General features: G+C 41.9%; 2 pseudogenes; both read left to right on the top strand.

The window, feature by feature from the left end:
* The first annotated feature begins 6,510 nt into the window (after positions 1-6,510).
* Positions 6,511-7,166, top strand: LOC147460002 (uncharacterized; annotated as a pseudogene).
* A 560-nt stretch (positions 7,167-7,726) lies between these two features.
* LOC147460001 (uncharacterized) lies at positions 7,727-8,639 on the top strand (annotated as a pseudogene).
* Positions 8,640-8,853: the final 214 nt, after the last annotated feature.

The raw sequence follows: 8,853 nt of genomic DNA, 5'->3' as shown, positions 1-8,853 counted from the left end.
AACCAGCCAAACCACAAAGGGAAAGTGATAGAATGCAACCTTGTTGAGGATAGCAGCAATAGTGATGATTCTTTTGACATTCCCTATTAGCAACTCAGGTCATCACTATCACTAGCAGCTTCAGTAACAACCAAGGAAGGCCAAAAGCAAAGAACAACAAGTCAGAACCAAAAATTTTGACAAATCTGGATACCAAAGAGCAATCTTGGTCAAAAGCAGGTATGGATCAAGAAGATGAAGATCTCTAATGAAAAATCACAAGATCCAACACCAAAAGGAAAACAATCAAAGTCTGCAAGAACGGCTAAGCAAATCCCAAAGTCGCAAGCTTTTGCAAATCGGATTTGGGTTTCAAATAAGTTGACTCAAGCACAAAGAGGTCAAGAGTTCATTTGGATTCCAAAATGGTTAATTGTCAACTCCCAAAGTCTGAATCTCATCCTCAACCAAGCATACAAGAGCTGAAGCAAAAACCGCTATTGACTCACACAAAGACAAGGTGGAGCCCAAAGCAGTCTCTTCAAACACAAACAAAGCAGGGACATTTTGGGTTCCCAAATGAGCAGCATCAACAAAACAGCCAGCAATAACGAAGAAGTGGGTCCCAAAGGAAACCAATAACACTGTTGTCACTGCATCGCCGCTTGAATTCTTTCAATTCCTCCTACAGTTACAGTACAGTTAGAAGAGAACCAACTTTAAGGAACAATTCCAAATACGACAACCAACCACAAGGCTAACATGGATTCCAAAGAAGCCTCAAACAGATAAGTAATCCTTTGAAAAAGCTCTAAATCCTTCAATCAAGCAAAACGACACAGGAGCTTCAAAGAATATCACATTGCTTAGAATAGGAAGCCTCACCAGAAAATGCCAATAAGAAAATTTCTTATATCCACATCTTGCACATCATAAATCTTTTCCATGCATTGATTGTATATGCATCATAGGGCTTCATTACAAGGCTTGCATAGGCACATTTATTGATTGCCCAAGCACAACACATACCCTTGGCGATACATTGTTGTTAAGGAGGACTCCAAATAGGAGGGGGGCAGCATTCTGAATGTGGACCTAATATATGAATATTAGAGGGCAATGTTTTGTGAGTTGTATTGAATTTTTGCATTTGATTGTGACATCTTTTGTCAAAATTTAGAGTATATTTGATTGTGACATTTTTTGTCAAAATTTAGAGTATATGCCCTCATAATAGGGTTACAAGAGGAGTATGGGAACAAAATCCATTTATGAGCCCCTAGGGAAATTGTACAATGTACATAGCATTTAGAATTCTATTTGAATGATTTTGCTTTTCGTTGGGTTCAATTTTGGTTTTAGTTAGTCGTTTTTTGAGATTTCTTAAGAAAAAAAAAATCCATAATCCATCTGAAGAATAGATTGAAGAGATGCATGAGCAGTACAAAGAGAAGAAGGTACAAGAAAAGGATGAAACTTCATGAGGTATGCCTCAAAAGCCATATGCACCATGGGTAATGTCAGAGGGAAGCAAAGAATGTTGATCAACCTTTGACCATAATAGAATGGTCATAAAACTCAAGGGTGGACTACAAAGACAAAGAAAGTTGGTGATGCGACTAAACAAAAGCACCCATCAAGTGTAAAGTTGCCTAACAGACACTTCAAGCGACTACAAGGCCATATATAGGAAGTAGATCTTTATACTGCAAATCTTATATCTTGTATGTGACTTAATGAAGCCTAACAAACCAAAGGGACTAATAGTACTGACAAGAACATAAGGTGTCAGAGATGCCCATCAGTCATTCTCGAGATTGAAATTCAAAAAAGTAAGCTTGAAAACCCAAATGCAAGTCCAAATCAAGCTAAGCTTTGTTGGGAGGCTATGAATAGAGAATACAACCTAAGGGTTCAAAAAAGGTGATGAGGTGAATTGAATTTTGGACATGGGTTTTCAACGTCAAATAAGACAAATTACCTCCCAGATTTGACTTGACAGAGAGACTTTGCATTGGAGTGCAACTTGGCCTAAAGAGGTTGAAGGTTTAGCCATACAATTTCTATAGAACCCTTACAAAGTTTTCATTGGCTCACAAGATCTGAAATCCAATCACTCAATTCTATAGATTGTAGAAGTTGTTTTTGAAAATGAGAAAGACACAAATATGGCAAATGTTCATAATCAATTATGCTTTTCCTAAATCATTTGAAGACTATGTACATCGGATTGGACAAACAGGACGAGATTGTGCAAAGGCTACAGCCTATACTTTTTTTACATCAGCAAAGCGACAACAAAGACTACACGAACATCGACAACGAGGTCATGTCAGAGACGACATGAATTCGGAGGGGGGGAGTGTTGACCGCTATGTCAACAACACGACATAACTCAACAAAGCCTTATTCTCTGAGAGTTATGAAATGCTCTGGATTATGGTTAAAAACATCATTTGTAATAAGTAGGTAGTCTACTTGCAGAAGTCGAGGTGCAATGGCACTTCCAAATTGTAAATACAAATCCATTTGACCCCTTGAACTCTGTTTTAGGTTTAACCTATGGTAGCCTTAGTATATAAGGTACTTAGGTCATTTTGTAAAGAGGACTTTTAGCATAATCTAAGTTTTAAGCTGTCATTGACTGTGTGTGAAAGAGGAAGAGAGAGTGTGTGTGTGTGTGAGCTTCATCCTGACGCTACTCCCCACTCGCTCATCGCATTGGAGAACCGACAACACCGTTGTGCTAGGCTCGGTAAGAGCGACGCATCGATGCCAAGCATTCCTCGCGGAACGGAGCCAATGCACCGATGCATCTATGAGCTATTTGTGGCCATAAATGTATCAAACAATGTCTATTTTTTGCCTGCAAGTAGTCATTAGAATCTTGGCGACATAAGCTACGCATAGGTACTCATAGATTTCAATTTTGGGCACTTCCAAAATATTGCTCTGTCTTTTTTGCATATGGGTCTAGAGTGAGGATTTTGAGTGTAGAGGCTTTGGGACAGGTGCATCCTAGTGAGGGGATGGTGTTCCTTAAGTTTCATAGGATTCTGGTCTGATTTAGTGAGTTTCCTTTCGTTTGTTTCTATGCAGGTTGGATGGTGTAGTTGAGAGTAGTGAGATTCTAGATTGTGGTATAGTTAGCCTTCCAGAGTGTTGTATGTGTAGGATGGTTGCAGCTTGACAAGCTAAAGAGATTTCCTCCGTGCACCTATCGTGTCATCTGTGTCTTTGATTGACATTATGTTGATCTAGGTTGTGTTGCATGCAATTTATGGGTGGTGTGATTCGCTCTCGCAACAACCTTGGGACTTTATCACAACACATAATTGAAATAGCGAGCGCTAGTGCTAGTCCCAAAGACTCATATTCTCCACATGTGGAATATGTCTCAAATAACAATGTCTTAAAAAGAACATCCCTCAAGTATGAGATGTACTTGTGTCTGGAGGTAACTATAAACACTAAGCGACATGAGTGAGAGGGACCCCCATTAACCTTGCTCCACACTAGCTAAACCAAAATCCTTGAGTTCCTAGACCATGTTGTATCGAGGTTGTATCCCATGTGACAACATGTACCAAAGAGAACCCTACATATAGGTCCATAACTTCATAATACAAAAATGTATTTGGGACAATGCAGCCCAAAATTCTTTGCTCTTACATGACCTTGTCACGTCTCTGAAGAGCAAAATAGATGAAAGCATTCGGGCTTATTCTTTTGACTTGAGAAAGTCAAGCAAAGCATATTTAAAAGGAGAATAAAACCAAATTATATGCATACCTAGAGGTTGACCATAACATGCACTTACCCATAGTCACCTGCACTAAAGAAACAACTGGAAAAACCTGGGTGTTGCCTTTGCAATCCAAACCCCTTAGTTAGCTTCTACAATGTCAAACCGCTTTGTTAGACTTTGCATGAAAACTGTGCAACCTAGCAGCCAACGATGATCAACACAGTCTACCATGTCTAGTAGTTATTGAAGTCAACTTTGGAAGTTGAACTTGTCCACTACCCCTTGGAAGCTTCTGGACTTCTTTTCTTGAAAGTGCAAGTGTGAAGGTTCCAAGAATTGACCATCAACACTTACTAAGTGATTTAGTAATCACGAGATGGATCTTATTCCAAAACTGTGCTCGTATAGACACTCTCAGTGCTATAGACAAAATAGGAGATCCACTCAAGTTGGAATCGTATGCACAAGTGGATCTTTTCTAGACGTGAAAGTTCATAATCTTAGGTTTTTGTGAACATCCGTGCTGTCTGAGATGCTTGCTTCATCTTTACACCTTGGTTGAGATAATCCTTTACGAGTTTAAAACTTTCAAGAACTCAACTTGATCTTCACACGTGAAGTATGTAGTGCTAAAATAACACCCCAAAAATCAATAATGGTAAGACTCTTGCTTGTCCATTAAAATTGATGGGTATTCAACTGGATATAATTGTTTGATCCACTGATGGATTACAAACAGATGGCTCTTAGCCATTCCAAAATAGATGACTCTTAGCCCTTCGAAAACAGATAGCTCTTAGCCCTTCTTGTTCCCATATCAACATAGAAAGATTTTAGTAAAACAATGCCTAATCTCATTTTTCTCGAAGAGAATTAGGGGGGGGGGGGAGAGAGAGAGAGAGAGAGAGAGAGAGAGAGAGAGAGAGAGAGAATGTTGCATTGAGAAAAATCCTTAAGTTACTATAACTTGGTAGCTTTTCGTATTAGCATATCATAGTCTACTTGTACGACACTCTCACAAAGAGAGATAACATAAGTCACATCCTGATCCGACCTACCTTGTATGTGGTTGTGATTGTACCAAGATGACTTAAGTATGGCACTTTGCTTGTGAATTAAGTCCTTGAATTAGGTTCCTTGTAGGATTTTTTTTTTGTTGACAACCACACAATAAACACAAAGGAAAATGTTTTAAGACATCAATAACTTACCTTGTCGTTGACAAAGCAGCTGATGTTATAGCGGAAGCGTAAATAGAAATGAGATGGAATTATGTCTACCTCACTAGCATGTCGCGCATGCAGAGGTGTAATCCCTTGGTGACATTGATGGCCCCTACAGATTGGCTGATACCAAACGTGCCTTGCAAAATTGGGCATGGATCACAATTTGTCATTGTCATACGTAAATTGTGAGCTTATATCCTCCCTTTGCCAAATGCCCAGAACTGTGTGTCAATGTCACTGATTCAAAGTCAATGGTAGGGTCTTGCATGGGTTAGAAGCCTTGCTTCTCATAAATGTTGTCAAAGCACTTTGCTTTGGACAACAGACAATCCTTGCCAATTTTAAAGGTCAAAACATATAAAAACTTGAAATTTTCTAACTTAGTAATCCTGTTGTAGCCAATTGTCTTGAAATTCCAAAGGAAAAACTTGCTCAAAGCCATATCTGTTGTGCAAGAGATAGTTGTCATATGTACCACATTTCCAAAAGTTGGAAACCTTGATGCTAGATGCCAAAATTAAAGCCTTGCTTCACATAATTACTCACGGAGTTCTTGCGCTCAGAGCTAATAGTTCTTGGCCACTTGCAAACATCATAGCAAAAGAAAGTTGACCTTGTCAAGCATTCACAGATAAGTGTAACATATTAAAAAGCAAAAAAATACTTGCAAGCTATGTACCTTGTACCTGCTTGGCTTGATTACTATCGTCCTTGACCATGTAGATTTTATCTTGATCGACGGGAATTCTAGAAAACTTTGCCTAGGAACCATGTCCTAGCAAAAATTCAAATCCAAAACACAAATATATAGAAACCCTTGTCAGCTTCGCAAGCTGTAACAAGTGGTTGACCATACCGAGCAACTTTGCACCCGTCATCAAGTCTAGCAATAGGCCGTGACGATCTCCTTGAGATGCTAGAGAGGCGGTTTGTACTCAAGCCATGCTTGATTTAGGTTTACAAACTAATCATTAGTCTCTGCCAATAATGTATGCATCAAAATTTTAATGCTTATGGTAACGGTGGTAGAGCTGAGCTATGTCGGCACAAGTTAATGATTCTTGCATTCATATGGCATCATGCAAATATAGGACGAGATAGTGAGTGAGTACCAGATGCCGACTACGGAAATTTTTTTCATGATGTGTATGCCAAATGTGGCAATTAGGCATTGGTTTTTAATCTCTAATAATTGAAATACTCGTAGTTGCAGGGAATTTGCTCTAGGGCTACTCTATGGTTCAATTATTTGGCGACGGGGTTCTTTTTGGAGGACTATTGCACGGTTAAAGATTGAACGAGGCTATTTTTCATGATTACGAAAAGTTCGGGGTGGTCAACACTTGGAGTGGCCGCCACTACTGGCAAATGACAGAGCAATTGAAGTGCGACTCCAAAGGGGCGGCCAGGGCTACTTGAAGCTGGGAGTATTCGAGGTTGACAACCACGACCTTGAGTGTTACAAATTTTGTGGAGCTTTTAATTGTGGTCCTCCTTGGGTGGGAACAGCGTGCTGTGGTGGCGCCACCAGATGGCGGGCTAGAGCAGGGAAAGTTGATGAAGGGTCAGCCATGCAGTTCGAGGCCACCAAGTGGCACATGGATTGAAGCAACCAACGAGTTGAAGTCCGTCCTGTGTACAGGTGGAAGTCATGCAGGGGAGAAGTCGTCCACAGCATGTGAGAAGAGGAGGAAAGTTGCGCCAGATGGGGGGGTTGCCAGGTGCGTGAGCAAGAGGCAGGAGGATCCACCCTGGACAGAAGTGAAAGGGGATAGCAATAGGATATTGAGCCGGGACTGAGGAGCCGCCAGGGGCCATCAAACAACGAAAAGGAGAAAGAGAGAGGAGGAAGGAGTTGCAGCAAGGGCTGCCCGTGAGGCTGCTGAAAGGCAAGCAGCTTTGGAGCAGAGAAGGCAACAGAAGGCCTTGGCTTTGGGTCTAAACCAGAAAAGGGGTCTCCTTGTTGAGCTGCCCTACATCTGATCAAGAAAGAGAACACCAAGGGCAAGAGGAGTCAGAACAATTGACACTTGAGAAAGTAGAGGGAGAACCATCAATTGCAAGGGCGATTCCCGGAGGGCTGAAAACGGACTGCAGGGAAATCACGGGCTGAGAGCGGCCAATCTTTTTGGAAGAAGGAGCGACCGGGTGTGGTGAAGGAAGGCCATACGTGTAGGGACCAACCTCGATCGTATCTGTATATGTCGCATTAAAGACTATCCTACCTCTAATCAAAAGCTCATTATTCTGCCCACTCCATCTATTGTGTCTTGGCGTCTTTCTTTGTGCTCAAAGCTCAGGGCTTGTGTGTGGACCCTTGGAGTTTGTGTATAGCAAAAGAGAGAGAGAGAGAGAGAGAGAGAGAGAGAGAGAGAGAGAGAGAGAGAGAGAGAGAGAGAGAGAGAGATAGCATGTGTGAGTGCAAGAGAGAGCAAGAGATGGGAGGGAATGATTGCCACTATGTTATATTGCTCGATGTGTGCGCTATGTGTTGAGCTATTGGCGAGTTTGTGTTGTTAAGGTGCATATAGCTAGGCAGGTGTAGTCGTAAATTGTGCAAATTACAAGCTTACTAGTAAAGCCATACAAAAAATACAGTGTGTGTGAGTCTATCCGAGTGGCTTGGGGTGTTGGATATCTGTTGGGCTACAGAGAGGCATCTAGTTTGTGTATTGTGTGTGTTCCCATTTCCCCCATTCTATCAGTGGTGCCCCCACGAAGGACTCGCTGATCGCGTTGAAGAAGACAGTGCAAAGAGCAACCGAAGGATAACATGGCTTCTCGAAGCTATGGCCCTATTTTCACAGGTGAGGAGGATCCAGTCAATTGGATTGCAGACTTTAAATTATACATGCTATCATTGCGGATGCCTAATGAAGACAGCAAGATAGACACTATACCATTGGTGCTACGAGGCAAGGCAAAAGCATGGTTCGATACATTGCAGGGTGAGCCGCAACAGGCCTGGCCGGCTCTACGGGCCAGTTTCTTACAACATTTTCGAAAGGAAGTATCACCTATGGATATGGACGCGAAGCTAAAAGCTCTCAGGCAAGATGTAAGTGAAGAATTTAATGTTTTTCTTACTCTGTTTGAAGAATGTTGGGCAGAATTAGCCACATCAATGCAATTGGCCAACGACGACTATTTCAAGATGGACAAATTTATGTCATGCCTACATCCCAAGATACGAGAAAAGGTGGATTTCGAAAGCCACGAGAACTACAACGGTGCTGTAGCAATTGCTCGAGCAAAGAGCAAGAAGATCAAGAAGAAGATCGAGCAAGGTATCGTGGGACACGAGCAGCCACCAAGCCCTCAAGGCAAGGTTCGAGCAAAGCATCAATCAAATTGTGGAGTAGCGGCTATTCCTCAACAATGGGTACGTACTGTTCAAGATTTGTCAGAACAAATGCAAGAGCTTCATTTAAGTATAATGGACAGAGGGCATTAAAGAACGGGAAGGGGAAGAGCTAGGCAGTTTCCTGGCCATTGTTATAATTGCGGCAAAGAAGGACACTACGCACCGGATTGCCCGCATCCACCAAGGGAAAGAGGAGGTATGTACCCACTATTCGGAAGAGGGAGAGGACAAGGGCAATTCAACGGGCAAAGAGATCAGCAGTCTCACAATCATGTGCCTCCCGCTCCTCAAGGTAATGAAGAAGTTCATCGTGTTAATATAATTGGAGTAGATGAGCAGGTAGTGGATGCTTTGGCCAACAAGAGAGCACGTAAAGGAAGAGAGACGAAGACAAAGTGGGAGACTAGAGCTCGCAAAGGCAAAGGGAAAATCGGTGAAGGTAGAGAGCAGGCAGAGACGAGCAAAATAAGAAGGAGTGCATACTGTGGGGAATCTAGCATTGAGGGTTGGGAGTCCAGCGGATGTGCTTCCACTTG

The sequence above is a fragment of the Adiantum capillus-veneris genome, chromosome 4 (assembly GCF_014529385.1).
Source record: "Adiantum capillus-veneris isolate H3 chromosome 4, ASM1452938v2, whole genome shotgun sequence".
Classification (NCBI taxonomy): Eukaryota; Viridiplantae; Streptophyta; class Polypodiopsida; order Polypodiales; family Pteridaceae; genus Adiantum; species Adiantum capillus-veneris.
This window is presented reverse-complemented; position numbering and strand designations above follow the sequence as displayed.